Here is a 15,520-nt window from a genome sequence, read left to right on the forward strand (position 1 = left end):
AGATCTGTCTAGTTAAAGCTATGATTTTTCCAGTAGTCATGTATGGATGTGAGAGTTGGACCATAAAGAAAGCTGAATGCTGAAGAATTGATGCTTTTGAACTGTGGTGTTGGAGAAGATTCTTAAAGAGTCCCCTGGACTGCAAGGAGATCCAACCAGTCCATCTGAAGGAAATCAGTCCTGAATATTGGAAGGACTGATGCTGAAGCTGAAACTCCAATACTCTGGCCACCTGATGTGAATAACTGACACATTTGAAAAGACCCTGATGCTGGGAATGATTGAAGGTGGGAGGAGAAGGGGACGACAGAGGATGAGATGGTTGGATGGCATCACCAACTCAATGGACACGAGTCTGAGCAAGCTTCAGGAGTTGGTGATGGACAGGGAAGCCTGGCATGCTGCAGTCCGTGGGGTCACAAAAGTCGGACACAACTGAGCGACTGAACTGAACTGATCCATTCCTTCAGACTTGTTTTGCACTCCACCCCCTTGCTGGGGAAATATATTTTGTTTTTCAATTTCAGAGCAACTTTAGAAAGTCCTTGGTTACAAGTATTCAATTCCCTAAGCATTTCTGAAGATTTATCATACGCAAGGGCTTCCCAGGCGGCACTGTGGTAAAGAATCACCTGCCAATGCAGGAGATTCGGGTTTGATCCCTGGGTCAGGAAGATCCCTCGGAAAAGGAAATGGCAACCCACTCCAAAATTCTTGCCTGGGAAATCCTATGGACAGAGGAGCCTGGAGGGCTACAGTCCACAAGGTCCCAAGAGTCAGACGTGACTCAGTGACTAAACACAAATACACGTGGTGTCAGCCTAGACTGAGGGGAATAAAAAGACGAGACCTTCGATTCCCGTTTTTACACAAATCATTACAGTACAGAGCAGACGTTCCAACGGTTCTAAGGAGGTTTCCACGTGCTGGGGCAGCCCCAAGGGGTACCTGACAGCTGACAAGGCAGCTTCCAGGAAATGGCCCCACGGAGCTGGAGCACTGGAAGAGCGAGGACCTGAACAGAAAGAGGCAGCAGGCAGGGAGTCCAAGACACCACTCTTTTGGCTGGCTTTCTCTCAGCTGGGAGGCTAAATAACTCCTGTAAGGCTGGGTCTCCTTCATTTCATTCGGAAAAGTGGAAAAAAGAGTATCTTTTCCAGTGATGCCTCCCAGAGCCATCTTCCACCATCCCAATATCCAGGCTCCACATCTCCTGCCGACACCAGTGCCTCAGCCCCACCCAGTCTGTCTTGCTTCCATTTCTCCCTGTTCCAACATGAACAACATACCAAGGTCAACTTAGTATTGCCAAAGTCTGCTGCTGGTCATTCCCTCCTTCCCCAGTTACTCTCAGTGAATCCACTGGACTCTTCCACTTCCATTACTTTTAGTAGTAGTGATTCCCTCTATTTCAGCCTATTCGACCCATTAACGTTCCCGTTAACATAATACCCATTAACTTGGGGTATGACTTGGCATCTTTACTTCTTTGCTAGGACAAATCTCCCACCTTTATCAACCTCAACTGGTCAAATTTTCACTCACCTTCAAGATGTACACTGTTTCCTGACATTCCAAATTAAAGATATCTTCCTCATCTGAATGCTCTCGAGACTTTCTCTGTCAGGCATGTCTGCTCTCCTTGTCTTACCATTACCTGAGTTTCTATCACCACTTCCCAACCAAACGTTAAGCCCCTCGAGGACAAGGACTCTTGTTGACTCTTCTTCTAAAGAACTGGGCAGACCTTAATTCTGTTAAATTGAAGAGAAGAAGTAAGAACAACTTAAACTATTTCAGCTCCCCTTGTCATCTTACTGCCTTCAGTGTCAACTAGGGATCAGCTGGTCCACGAACATCTCATTCACTCAGACTGAGAATTTCATCTCTGATTCCTCTCCCCTTACGTAAGTACATTCATCTCCAAGCACCAGGGAGATGCAGTTCTTTGTTCACACTTATTTTTCTATCTAGTTCTGTGAAGAATGGCTTCTTCTCTTTGGTGCCCTACCTTCATTTTCTGCCTCCCCTTCAAAATTCATCTCCAACCTTGCTCTCAGATTCTTCTTCCTACAACTCAATAGAGCCGTCCAATCCAACAGCCCCCAGCACCTGGTCCCAGCTTCCCCATCAAGCTTCATTTCCCATCAGTTTCTTCCCCTTCCCTGCATGAACCTTTTCCATCCAGCAAAATTACTCTACTCAGTATTTCCTAAATGTCTTATATTTTGACTGTCTTCCCTTTCTCACATCATAATGCCTGGGATTTCCCTCCCAGTCTTCCCTGCCTTTTCAAATCCTCCTTATCCTTTAGAGCTAAGCTGAAATGCCACTTACCCCTCATCTGTTCAATTCAAGAAGCCTCTAGCAGGCATAATAGTAAGAACCAATGTTAACTGGTCTATGTACCAGGCATTTCACACAACACTCTTAGGAGGTAGGTATAATTATGGTCACAATGTATAACAATGAAGCTAAGGTTGATAGATGTTAAGTAACACCCAAGGTCACAGAGCAATTAAATGGTTAAGTCAGGATTTGAAATGAGTTCTGTGGGACTCAGTTCAGGTTCCAACCATCACACCAAACTCGCTTAAGCAATGGGACAAACTCTGTTATAGTGAAAGCAACACAAGTTGTAACAACTGAATTCTAGTCTCCTATGAGGAGTAAGTTACATGACCGTGGGTGAGTTATTTAACCTCTCTGACACCCAGTATCTTTACCTGTCAAACGGCGGGCAGGGTAGGATCAGAGGAGCAGAAAACTACCTCTGGGGTCCCTTTGAGTTGCAAACCATTCTGACACACTATCCGATATAGATAAGATTATCCCCAGTAACTGGTTTTCACCAAAGGTAAATACAAAAGATTTTCTTACAAGAAAGGCTTGGAGTTACAAGCTCAGTTTATTTCAGAGGCTATTTTCTAAACAGGCCAGTATCTTTTCCAGGGTATAGTCTTGACATTTTAAACAAAGTGCACCCTCCCCATTTTTGAGAAGCACTCTGAAATGTTTTAAAACATGAAAAAGCTACCTTTAAAAGATAACTAGGTATCCTGAGAATTCCAAAAGAATACTGATACTCAGAATAAAAAGGAAAGATTTAACATAACACTCATCTGTATTTAGATAAAGTTAGCAAAAATTTAAATGCTTAGATCAAGCAGAGAATCAGCAAAAGCCTAAGGTTATTAATTAGTGAGCCTCCCTGTTTGTATTTTAAGATTGGTGAAAACAGCCTGAAATAATGAACAAGAATTGTGCATATTAATTCAGAGACAATACAAACATGGAGAAACATTTTGGGGCAAATTATCATCATGATTCCCTAAATAATAAAACTATTTCTCCACATGTGGCTGGCAAATACAGTAACAGGGCTTTGTTGACTGGTTACAATGAATCCTCCACAATTCAATTCAACAAGTATTTATTGACCACCTCCAATCCGCCTAGCAATGGCCTGTACAATAAATGCTTTCTTTGGTCCCAGGCCATGTAACAGCCACTCTCTATAGTCAAAGTATCTTATTGTGTACTGGAGGCACTGTAGGAAGGGGAGGGCAGGGGGCAGTGTCAGGCTGAACTGTAGCTGAATTTTTCAATTACACTGACTAAAGCAAATAATCTCAAAGTTGGAGAGGCCTTTGGAGAAAACCTAATCTGATGGATGACAGAACCGAGAGTTGGCAGAAGTGTCCTGTCTTATCCAAGGTCACTCAGTTAATCAGTCTCCTAATGGTCCCGTGCAATTTCCACAAATTCTTTCACTCTTCACCCTTCCAAGTCAGGCAGAGTAATACTACCCAGAAATAAAAAACGCACCTAATCTTCCGGACAGCTCGTTTTCAAAGCCTTCGAAATATCCCCTAAAGCTGAGAGTGGGACGTACGTATCATCTCTATTAGACCAGATCACTTCTTCATCCACTCAGACTAGGCTTCAGACGCTCTTTAATCACCGCTCGGGGAACGGGGTGGGGAGAAGCAGGTGATCTGGAAACACGTATTCGGCATCTTGAAACGTGTCCGTTTCTCAGCCTTCCGCATTTTTCACCTGGAGGTCCTTCAAGGACCCCGAAAATTAAAAAAATACCTCACGAGAATTAAAGCAAATGGCGACTAGGGCAGAGAAGAAAAAAAATCCAACAGGGGTCGGTTCGCTCGTGACCGGGTTTGCAAAAACGTCAAGCGAAGACGACGACATTGCAGTTGAGGGCCCGGAAGGGACCCGCAGACAGCCGTTCCCCCGGGTCTCCCAGGACCCCCTGCCAAGGACAGAGGCCCCCTCCCTGCCCGGGTCCCCGATGGGGCGGGGTCGGCTGCCCCGGGGGACGGCGCTGCCTACAGCCCGGCCTGAGGTGGGGACAGGGGTACGGACTCGCTGCTCGCGGCGCCCCGGCCGCCAGGAGAGGACCCCAGGTTCGCAGCTGCAGAGCCCACCTCCACGCACACACCCCTGCAGCCCCGCCCGCTCCCTCAGGGGCCGGCCCCAAATCTCACCGTGAGCCCCGGGAGCGGCTGGGGGCGAGCAAAGGGAGTTGACTCTGGGGCTCAGGCCGGCCGAAGGGCGCCGCGCTCAGGTCCGGGCCCTCCTGACGCCTCGACACAGACACAATGAGTCACAAAGGCCGGAAGTGTGTCAGCACCTCGCCTTCCGGGACTGCGCCGCGCTTCCGGGTCCTCTCTAGGAGGGTGGGAGGATTCGACATCTCGGTTTCCCCAATGCTGGACGTGTCCACTGCCCTGCACAGGTGCAGTCTCCCGCGTTGGGGGTCCCCTCCCGCAGCCTGTGCGCCCCCAAGTTAGGGCTGGGGACGAAAGGATAAACAGGCTGTCCAACTCACACCAGTCCATCTGATAATTCGATTTCTCCTTTTTCACCTCGGGCAGTCCTTGTAGTAATTAGAGTTTTTATCAAGCAATAATACTTAGTAACTGTATGTTTGTGGCAGAGGAGCTGGAAGAACGATGTACACTGCTGCTGCTGCTGCTGCTGCTAAGTCGCTTCAGTCGTGTCCGACTCTGTGCGACCCTATAGACGGCAGCCCACCAGGCTCCCCTGTCCCTGGGATTCTCCAGGCAAGAACACTGGAGTGGGTTCCTTCTCCAATGCATGAAAGTGAAAAGTGAAAGTGAAGTCGCTCAGTCGTGTCCGACCCTTAGCGACCCCATGGACTGCAACCTTCCAGGCTCCTCTGTCCATGGGATTTTCCAGGCAAGAGTACTGGAGTGGGGTGCCATTGCCTTCTCCATGATGTACACAGAGGAGATCAAAGTAAAGCCTTGGGTGGCTCAGTTTCAGAAAACTATGGTGGTAGTTCCTCTCCAGCCCTGAAGGTGTCTGCCAATTGAGTGGGTTGTATTTTCAAATACTTGGCTTGTGGATAAAGGACGTCTTTCTATGCCCAAGCTAGTCGTAAGGTTCTATGTTCTGCTCATGTGACATATGCTATTATAGCAATTTAAAAGAAGTTTTCAGAATAATAACAGGCATTTTTGCCTTCAATGTGCTTTCACAACCTACAACAATTATGGCCTTCACCTGGCAAGATAAAGCGGAAGTAATACTCTACCTGCTGAGCAAAAGCACCCACAGACTATAATGATTGTGACTTTGCTCTATATTCCAAGGTAAGTTCTGGGGAGAGACTGAACTCAGTAGCTTGGCTGCATGACTCCTAGAGTTTGAAGAGTACTTTGAAAAAATATTTGAAAACCAAAAGTCAATTACAGTATCGTTAAATGAAAAGTGCAAAATGGAGAAAAGTAATCACCTATAATCCTTCCACCCTAACCCAACTATGATGGATTTATCTCTTTCCTATCTGTTTTCATATGTCTGTGTGGGTGTATGTGCTAAGTCGCTCCAGTCATATCCAACTCTTTTTGACCCTATGGACTGTAGCCCACCAGGCTCTTCTGTCCATGAGATTCTCCAGGCAAGAATACTGGAGTGGGTTGCCATGCCCCTCTTCAGGGGATCTTCCCAACCCAGGAATGGAACCAGTGTCTCTTACATCTCCTGCATTAGCAGATGAGTTCCTTACCACTAACACCACTTGGGAAGCCCTTTCATATGTATATGCTTTTATTTATTATTTTAAACATGGTTCAAAACTATAGATTGTATTGGATAGGTGGCTGATATGTTTGAAGTACCTGCCAAATTCATACTGTGTGACCACTTTTTGGACTGAATTGATGGGATCAGGTTTAGGCACTTTTTGGAAGCACAGCTTATATGCTGGCCACTGGAATTACAGAGGTGGTCTGTTCTGAGAGCTCTGAAGAATGGAACAGTAGGGAACTAAAGTATCTAGATCTCCTTTCTTGGGGAGTTCAAATGTGAGACAAACAGAAAACCCGGGCCAAGCAGAAATCAATCAGCAGAAGGCATTAGGTGACAGAAGCCACGAAGCTGTGAGTGTCATGGGTTAGCAGCGGCTTCAGAGCCGATGCACCACATGGCAAGGTGCACAGAGGGGAGCCCAGCCACCCACTGCTGAGAACCCAAGGCATGAGGAGGTGACCGTCTGGATAACCTTCAGGCCCCTATTCTGGGCATTGCTTAACTTTCCTGCAGATGTTATTGTTCCCTGTCTCCCTATTACCCTGTGTGTCCTTACAATAAATTCCTTGCCAATAAAAGAGTCTTACTTGGTTCCTTGTCACCTAGCAAAGCCGGATGTGGTTGATGTGAAATTATGTGTACTACTTGAAAAAGCTTAATTATGATATCACTGACATTTAAAATTTTGGTACACGGAATGGATAAGCATCATTTTAATAGCTATATAGTATTCCATCAAGCAGTGTATCATTAATTATTTAGTAATTCCTATATTTCTAGACATGCTGAATACTTTGAAAGTTTTGCTAGGTTAAGAAATAGTTAAATGAAGATTTTTGTGCAAATGTCTTTTGGATTGTTTAATTAGGACAGATTCTGACAAGTGAATTAATATTTATATATATGCATACATACATATATATAAAAAACATCATTTATAATTGCCAAGATATGGAAGCAATCTAAGTGTCCATTAACAGGTGAATGGGCTAAGAAGATGTGGTGTGTGTGTGTTTGTAGATATACAAAATGGGAAACTACTCAGCCATAAAAAAGAATGGAATTTTGCCATCTGCAACCACATGAATGGACTTGGAGAGTATTATGCTAGGTAAAATAAATGGGACAGAGAAATACAAATACTGTATGATATTTGTATGTGGAATTTAAAAAATACAACATTTATATGTGGAATCTAAAAAATACAACAAACTGGTGAAGGTAACATGAAAGAAAAAAACTCACAGATACAGAGAACAAACTAATCGTTACAGTGGGGAGAGAGAAGGAAAGAGGGAATACAGTGGTGGGGAATAAAAGGTACAAACGATTATGTATAAAATAAGCTACAAGGTTATATTGCACAACCCAGGGAATATAGCCAATATTTCATAACTATAAATGGAGTAGAACCTTTAAAAACTGTGAATCACTATAGATCTGTAACTTATATTGTATATCAACTATATACTTCAATAAAAAATAAATGTATAACCGCATTTCCTCCCCAAAGAGGCTTAATTCTTATCTTTGTGCTGTAGCAAAGTTACTTACACCCGTAGGGTGACCAGTGTCCTTCCATTGACCTTGCTTAATTTATTGAGTTACATCAGCATTACGGCAGAACTTATTTATTCACAGCCATTGATCATGATATATTATGTATCAGGGATTATGCTTGTTTTGGAGGATATGATAGTGACATTGCACTGGTAGTCTAGAAGTTTACAATCTGGTGGGGACATTAGACCAACGTACGAGTCACCAAAATACAAAGTGAAGTGATGCGTATATTCAGAGCTGCATAAATACACTTCTCTGCCTGATTGCGGGTTTCCCAGGACAGAATTAAGGGTTCTGTGGGGTGCCTCTTTCCAAGGTAACTCTCTGGTAGTAGAAAAAAGGATTGTCTCTGTCAGGCACAGGGAACTCTACTCAATACTCTGTTATGACCTACGGAATAGAACCTAAAAAAGAATGGATGTATGTATATGTATAACTGATTCATTTTGCTATACAGCAGAAACTAACAACTATACTCAAATAAAAAATTACTTAGGAAAAAAAAGAAAAAGGGGTTGTCTAAGCCTGCTCCACAGTCAGCTGTGATGCATGCAGCTTCTCTTCTTGTTGTCTCTAAGTCCCACACTTTTATTCTATTGAACACCGATTTCTCTTTATGCATGTCCAGCCACCCTACCCCCAAGTACCCACAGGGGCCAGGCTAGCCAATGGCTGGGGTAAATGTAACTGTTACCTGAGCTCGAAGTGAGACTGTGGGGAGTTGCCCATCTGTTGAGCACACATTCTGGCCAAGGGAAGCATTCACCCTTCAGGCTATTGCTGCCAAGCCGGGTGTGGACTCAGAATTTCCAGAGAGGCTAATTCTTCCAAGGAGAAAAGAGAAATGGGATATTCAGTTGAAGTTTCTCAATTTTTACACAGTGCCTCCTCCCCCACCCCCTGCAAATTGCCTTTGATGTAACTCCAAACCTACAGGTAATAGGACACAGGATACAGGACATGTCTGAGTTGGGCTAGAAACTGGAAAGCAGCCAAACGAATCCAGAGCTTCCTCTAAACATCTGTGTAGTTTACAAAGGAAAAGGATCTCTTAACTGCCACAAGGAGCTTGCAGGGTAAGGAGACAAAGTGTGGATGTGTAAACACACCCAGGTGGCACGGGGTGACTGGTCATGGGGAGAACGGTCATTCATGGCCACCTGATTCTTAGAGCTGCTGGTTCCAGGAGTCACTTTTTTTAATATTTATTTTTATTTCTTTCTTTAGTTACTTATTTGGGGCTGTGCTGGGTCATCATGGCTACAATATGGGCCTTCTCTAGTTGTAGCAAGCAGGGGCTACTCTTTGCTGCGATGCACCAGCTCTAGGTGCGGGCTTCATTATGTTATGGCGTGGTGCTCACTGGTTGTGGCTCTCAGGCTCTAGAGCACAGGCTCAGCAGTTGGGGTGCATGGGCTTAGTTGCTCTGAGGCATGTGGGATCTTCCCCAGCCAGAGACTGAACCCATGTTCCCTGCATTGGCAGGTGGATCCTTAACCACTGGACCACCAGGGAAGTCCTTCCAGGAGTCGTATTCTAACGATTGTTGACAGGCTCTGAATGTTGAGAAAGAAGAGATTGGAGAGGGTTAATTAGAATTTTTGGAGGAAAGGAAGTGAGGTCTTCATGTTAGGAAGAATACTTGAAAGTTTATAAAGAGCAACTTGTCAGGAAGGTAGGGAAAGATCTTAATGTAGGTTGGTTAAAGGAACAATGGCAGGGGACTTCCCTGGCAATCCAGTGGTTAAGACTCCACACTTCCACTGCAGGGGACCAGGGTTCGGTCCCTGATTGGGGAACTAAGATACTGCATGCCACACAGTGTGGCCAATTTTTTTTTTTAAAGGCAGGCAGAACTCAGGCGTACTGAAGGCAAAGACAAACGAACAAAAAAACTCAAAACCTACAAGCAAAACTCCCACATCTGCCCCCCGCCCCCAACACCACCCCAAACCAGTAGTAGTTTAGGCAGGAGATGAGGAGAGATGCAGCAGGGAGGAAAAACTAACTTCTAAATGAGACTTGGTAAGAATGTTTGTACATGCACAAAGGCAACTGTACTTGGCAAGCTGTAAAGACAGAGTTGCACATCAGTTGGCAGAAAAGTAGTCACTGAAGGATGGATTGGTGAGGAGAAGGGGAGACAGGATTTGACAGGGAGGGGAAAGACCAGGAGGTGAGGCTGGTCAGGTGCAGAGTCAGGTGCTGGGCCTGGGCTAACAGGGGTGGGAGCAGAGCTGAGAAGTTCCAATCGACTTCACAGGTCAAAGCAATTTGGATGGAGCAGGGCAGCTGGACTGAAGGGACAGAGGTGGAGAGAGAAAGGGGAGGCAGCTGGGAGTGATGCCTATTGGGTGCGTTTGGTGTTTGGGGTTAAAAAGGGAAGATAAAGAACAGGAAGAAGGAGCTGGGACCATTCTTGGAACTCAGGTCAGGGCTTCAGGTAGAAACCCACAGTTTTAATGCAGGGAGATAAGGCAGAGAGGAAGCAGGGGCAAATGAACTTGGAGGAAACTTCAGCGGTCCCATACCATGTTCCCTCACCACCATTTCGCTGGTGGTACAAGAGTGTGTGATCCACACAGGCAAAGGCTTTGGCACAGTCAATAAAACAGAAACAGATGTTTTTCTGATACTCTCTTGCTTTTTCAATGATTCAACGGATGTCAGCAATTTGATCTCTGGTTCCTCAGCCTTCTCTAAATCCAGTTTGAACATCTGGAAATTCACGGTTCACGTACTATTGAAGCCTGGCTTGGAGAATTTTGAGCATTACTTTGCTAGCATGTGAGATGAGTGCAATTGTGCAGTAGTTTGAACATCCTTTGGCATTGCCTTTCTTTGAGATTGGAATGAAAACTGACCTTTTCCAGTCCTGTGGCCACTGCTGAGTTTTCCAAATTTGCTGGCATATTGAGTGCAGCACTTTCACAGCATCATCTTTTAGGATTTGAAATAGCTTGACTGGAATTCCATCACCTCCACTAGCTTTGTTCGTAGTGATGCTTCCTAAGGCCCACTTGACTTTGTATTTATTGACTATGCCAAAGCCTTTGTGTGGATTACAACAAACTGTGGAAACCTCTTCAAGAGATGAGAATACCAGACCATCTGACTCGCCTCCTGAGAAATCTGTGTGCAGGTCAAGAAGCAACAGTTAGAATTGGACATGGAACAACAGACTGGTTCCAAATCGGGAAAGGAGTACGTCAAGGCTGTATATTGTCACCCTGCTTATTTAATTTGTATGCCAAGTATGTCATATGAAATGCTGGGCTGGATGAAGCACAAGCTGGAATCAAGATTGCCGGGAGAAATATCAATAATCTCAGATATGCAGATGATACCACCCTTATGGCAGAAAGCGAAGAAGAACTGAAGAGTCTCTTGAAAGTGAAAGAGGAGAGTGAAAAGGTTGGCTTAAAACTCAACATTCAGAAAACTAAGATCATGGCATCCAGTCCCATCACTTCTTGGCAAATAGACAGGGAAACAATGGAAACAGTGAGAGACTTTATTTTCTTGGGCTCCAAAATCACTGCAGATGGTGACTGCAGCCATGAAATTAAAAGACACTTTCTCCTTGGGAGAAAAGTTATGACCAATTTATTAATAATATTAATTATAACCTATTAATTAATATTCAGCATATTAAAAAGCAGAGACATTACTTTGCCAACAAAGGTCCGTCTAGTCAAGGCTATGATTTTTCCAGTGGTCATGTATGGATGTGAGAGTTGGACTATAAAGAAAGCTGAGTTCCAAAGAATTGATGCTTTTGAACTGTGGTGTTGGAGAAGACTCTTGAGAGTCCCTTGGAGAGCAAGAAGATCCAACCAGTCCATCCTAAAGGAAATCAGTCCTAAATATTCATTGAAGGACTGATGCTGAAGCTGAAACTCCAATACTTTGGCCACCTGATGTGAATAACTGACTCATTGGAAAAGACCCTGATGCTGGGGATGATTGAAGGCAGGAGGAGAAGGGGACAGCAGAGGATGAGATGGTTGGATGACATCACCAACTCAATGGACATGAGTTTGAATAAACTCTGGGAATTGGTGATGGACAGGGAGGCCTGGCGTGCTGCAGTTCATGGGGTCAAAGAGTTGGACATGACTGAGCAACTGAACCGAACTGAACAAGACTGTGTATGTTACATGTGGCTTCATATGACTGGTCCACATAAAGCTCCATCTGGTGCCCAGGGAACACCCCACTGGTGGTACCCATGGACAGACTCCAGGGTCTGGACACAGTGCCCTGCAGCTCTCCCCAGAGCCACCTGGAAGGCCGTTACATATAGGAACAAGCTCTCTGCACACCTTGTTTATCAGCCAAGTGGGAGGCAGAGACAGAGTAGAAAAGGAGTATCATCTGCAGTCACTGGGCTGCTGCCTCTTGTTGCATGTGTGATTTCGTGGCAGTAACTTGACTCTACTTGTCAGCTCCTCATCTGTAAAACAGGATGACGTTGATCACAGCTTCCCACCTCTGTGCTGTCTTGAAGGTCATGTGAAATGGGGAAATGACAATACTTTGCCAACTGCAAAGTACCTTATGGTGCTAAACATCACCATTCCTTGAGTGCTGAAAACTGCATTTCTTCCCACTTTGAAAAGTCCAAGATGATTTATTTGGTGTGGGTATGAATTACAGGGGGAAAAGTTAGCACTGTTTTGAGAATTTTCCCCAAATTCGCCATATTCGCTCTCAAAGGAATGACAAGCTGCAGGGGTTAACAGTCAGCCATCCGTTGCTCTGGCTAAGCCATGAGAAAATCACCATGGGAAAAGAATAAAAGCAAAATATAGCAATACAGCAAAACCCAAATAAAAGTACATCGGGTCGATCAGTTGGGGTTGTCATGCCCTGCTAAGCTAAGGAAAAACAGTGTGGACCTTGGAACGCCGGGTCAGCGCAAATTCAGAACACTGCTTGTGCACACACCAAGATGTTTTCCCAAGGCATATGCGGGTCTATGACCTCCAGCTAGGCGATAGCCCTTGTACAAGCAAATAACAAAGGTAGTTTAAAGTAATCAATAAAATGGGAGACGTGACCAGGGACACAGGAGGCTGACTTCATGGAAGCACAACAGATCCTTTCTGCTTGCCAGCACACTAAATAAAAGTGATGTGGCTCCAAGGAACAGGGCTCTTGACCCAAGAGGTCTTGAGTCCCATGGGCCCATCTTTAAAACTTTAATTCTGTCCCTTTTTGTTTTTCCCAAACTGTGTGTCGACCACTTTCGATCCCTACCTGCTGTGCTGGCTGTAGCAAGTGGCGCCCAACGTGGGGCTCGAAAGTGAAGGATCACCGAGAGCGAAACTGCACCTTTGCTTCAGTTCAGTTCAGTCACTCAGTCGTGTCTGACTCTTTGTGACCCCATGGGCTGCAGCACGCCAGGCCTCCCTGTCCATCACCAATTTCCAGAGTTTATTCAAACTCATGTCCATTAAGTCAGTGATGCCACCCAACCATCTCATCCTCTGTCGTCCCCTTCTCCTCCTGCCTTCAATCTTTCCCAGCATCAGGGTCTTTTCCAATGAGTCAGTTATTCACATCAGGTGGCCAAAGTATTGGAGCTTCAGCATCAGTCCTTCAATGAATATTCAGGACTGATCTCCTTTAGGATGGACTGGTTGGATCTCCTTGCAGTCCAAGGGACTCTCAAGAGTCTTCTCCAACACCACAGTTCAAAAGCATCAATTCTTTGGAACTCAGCTTTCTTTATAGTCCAACTCTCACATCCATACATGACCACTGGAAAAACCATAGCTTTGACTAGACGGACCTTTGTTGGCTAAGTAATGTCTCTGCTTTTCAATATGCTGTCTAGGTTGGTCATAACTTTTCTTCCAAGGAGCAAGCGTCTTTTAATTTCATGGCTGCAGTCACCATCTGCAGTGATTTTGGAGCCCCCAAAAAATCGCCAAGAGCGAAACTGCACCTTTGGGGAGGACGAATTTCCTTTACCTCCTCTTCCTCCTTCTCGAGTGACTCAAGCTTTTCCTTCCTTGCCACAGACAACAGTTCTGTTACCCCTCCAGAAAAGTGTTTGGTGGGCTCAACAGGAGGGTGACTTGGAAGCTATGACCATGACATTTCCAATGACAGTACAGGAACGAATAGCTCCTAGAAAGATCCTAATAATCCTAATGGGGTGTATGAGGCTGTGTACAAACAGATTCCCTCCAAAATACTAATGGAACTTAAGAAAGCTGTTCAAAAATATGAAGTAAATTCTCCTTTTACCTTGGAAATAGTGCAGGGACTAGCTGAGGGTTCCCATTTGATTATGGTGGCTCGTGACCAAGCCAGACAGATCCCCATCTCTTTAGATCAATTGATAGGCAGTGGAAATTGGGGGAGAACTCAAGATCAAGTGCTTATGGAAGATAAGGCTATAGAACAGGTGAGGCAATACTGCATAAGAGCCTGGGAGAAAATAGAGGTTAAAGGACAGGCTTTCTTTACTTTAAGAGAAGACCTCACCTCCCCAGAGAGGCAATCCTTGCTGGGACAACACCTTATCAGTTTACCCCTGTCATCAAAGCCAACTAGAACACTCTCTGGTTTAAAGTTTAGCTATGAAACTATGAGTACAAAAAAGAGAGATGACATTTTTGACACTGAATGGCCATGATATTCTTTAGACTTTGGAAAAAAACTGGTTAAAATAAAATCTTTTTTGAAGTTGAAAAACCGGTTCTTCTTGCATGTGCAATTAAAAAAAAAGTTGGCTTGTTAAAATACTTTTTTGGAGCTCCAATTCTGCCTGAGAAGCAAAAACAGACCTGGGAAAAAACCTAAAGTTAACTCTTATCATATCCTTGGGATACACAACCCACTCTATCTGGGACTCCAGCCATAAACAAATTGGTAGAACTCAAACCAAGAAAAAAAGAAGGGGCAAAGAGACATTTCAAATACCAAACAAAAAAAACGAGACATTTTAAATATCCAACAGAAAAGGATGAGATCTCTATTTATGTGTGTCTCACTGTGTGTCTTCGTTCTTGGACAAAACTGCTAAAGGCTAATTGGTCAATGAGCTCTATTTAATTGGCCTAAAGAGAAGTAAGTGCTTACGAATCAAACAATTTTAAATTCCAAAAATTAAACTAAAACGAATTTCAGGCTTCTGTGAACTGGGAAATATTCACTATTGAATTGATACCCGGTATAAATGTTTATTTATTGACTTTGTGAAGATACTTTTGCAAATGACATAGCTTTGGGTGAGTTATATTTACCAGTCTACAAAATGATGATATGAAGTACAGTTCATGGTTGCTGAAAGAAAGTAGGACGTGTGTTTTTAATAAAAAGGTATAAGGAATGGAATTACATTCTATTAAAGAAAAGGGAAATACATCTGAACTTACAGGTGGCTGTTCTCTGAATGGGCAAATAGAGTGATGAACACAGAAGTATAAAAAAGGTTTGTGGCAAGTGGACAAGAGTTTTGTGCATGATACAAATTTCGTAAGACATTAAACTGCCTTTGAAATCTTTTATTGTTACTTTGACTAAGTGAATAACTATTGTTTCACAATGAATATAAGCTGGTACCAATCTGGAATTTGATTTTCTCTTCCTGTTAAAAAGCAAAGTTTTCTTGAAATATGGCTTTTGATAACAGACTATGTAAATTTGTCTTTAAGTGATTCATACTTGCTTTTAAAATCTTTTGTTACTTTGATAAAATCAATGAGTGTTATTTCACAATGATCTTTGGAAACTATGGCACACATAGACAAAGCTCATTCTGCTTCTATAAAATTAACCCCTCATCAGAAAGTTTGAAATGGATAAACAATGGCTATAAACCAGTCAGGGCTATGGGAAGTCCAAGACGGCCGCTTGGCTTTTCCTG

The 15,520-nt window shown here is 44.0% G+C and overlaps 1 protein-coding gene across 1 annotated transcript in view; it reads right to left on the reverse strand.

Annotated features, from left to right (window-relative positions):
• Positions 1–4,663, reverse strand: part of LOC109578184 (zinc finger protein with KRAB and SCAN domains 7) — a 31,287-nt gene extending 26,624 nt beyond the window's left edge. Inside the window, exon 1 of the mRNA XM_070779254.1 lies at positions 4,506–4,663. The gene's annotated coding sequence lies outside the window, so the exon portion shown is untranslated. The remainder of the gene's footprint in view (positions 1–4,505) is intronic.
• Positions 4,664–15,520: the final 10,857 nt, after the last annotated feature.

This window comes from Bos indicus, chromosome 25 (assembly GCF_029378745.1).
Source record: "Bos indicus isolate NIAB-ARS_2022 breed Sahiwal x Tharparkar chromosome 25, NIAB-ARS_B.indTharparkar_mat_pri_1.0, whole genome shotgun sequence".
In the NCBI taxonomy this organism is placed as follows: domain Eukaryota; kingdom Metazoa; phylum Chordata; class Mammalia; order Artiodactyla; family Bovidae; genus Bos; species Bos indicus.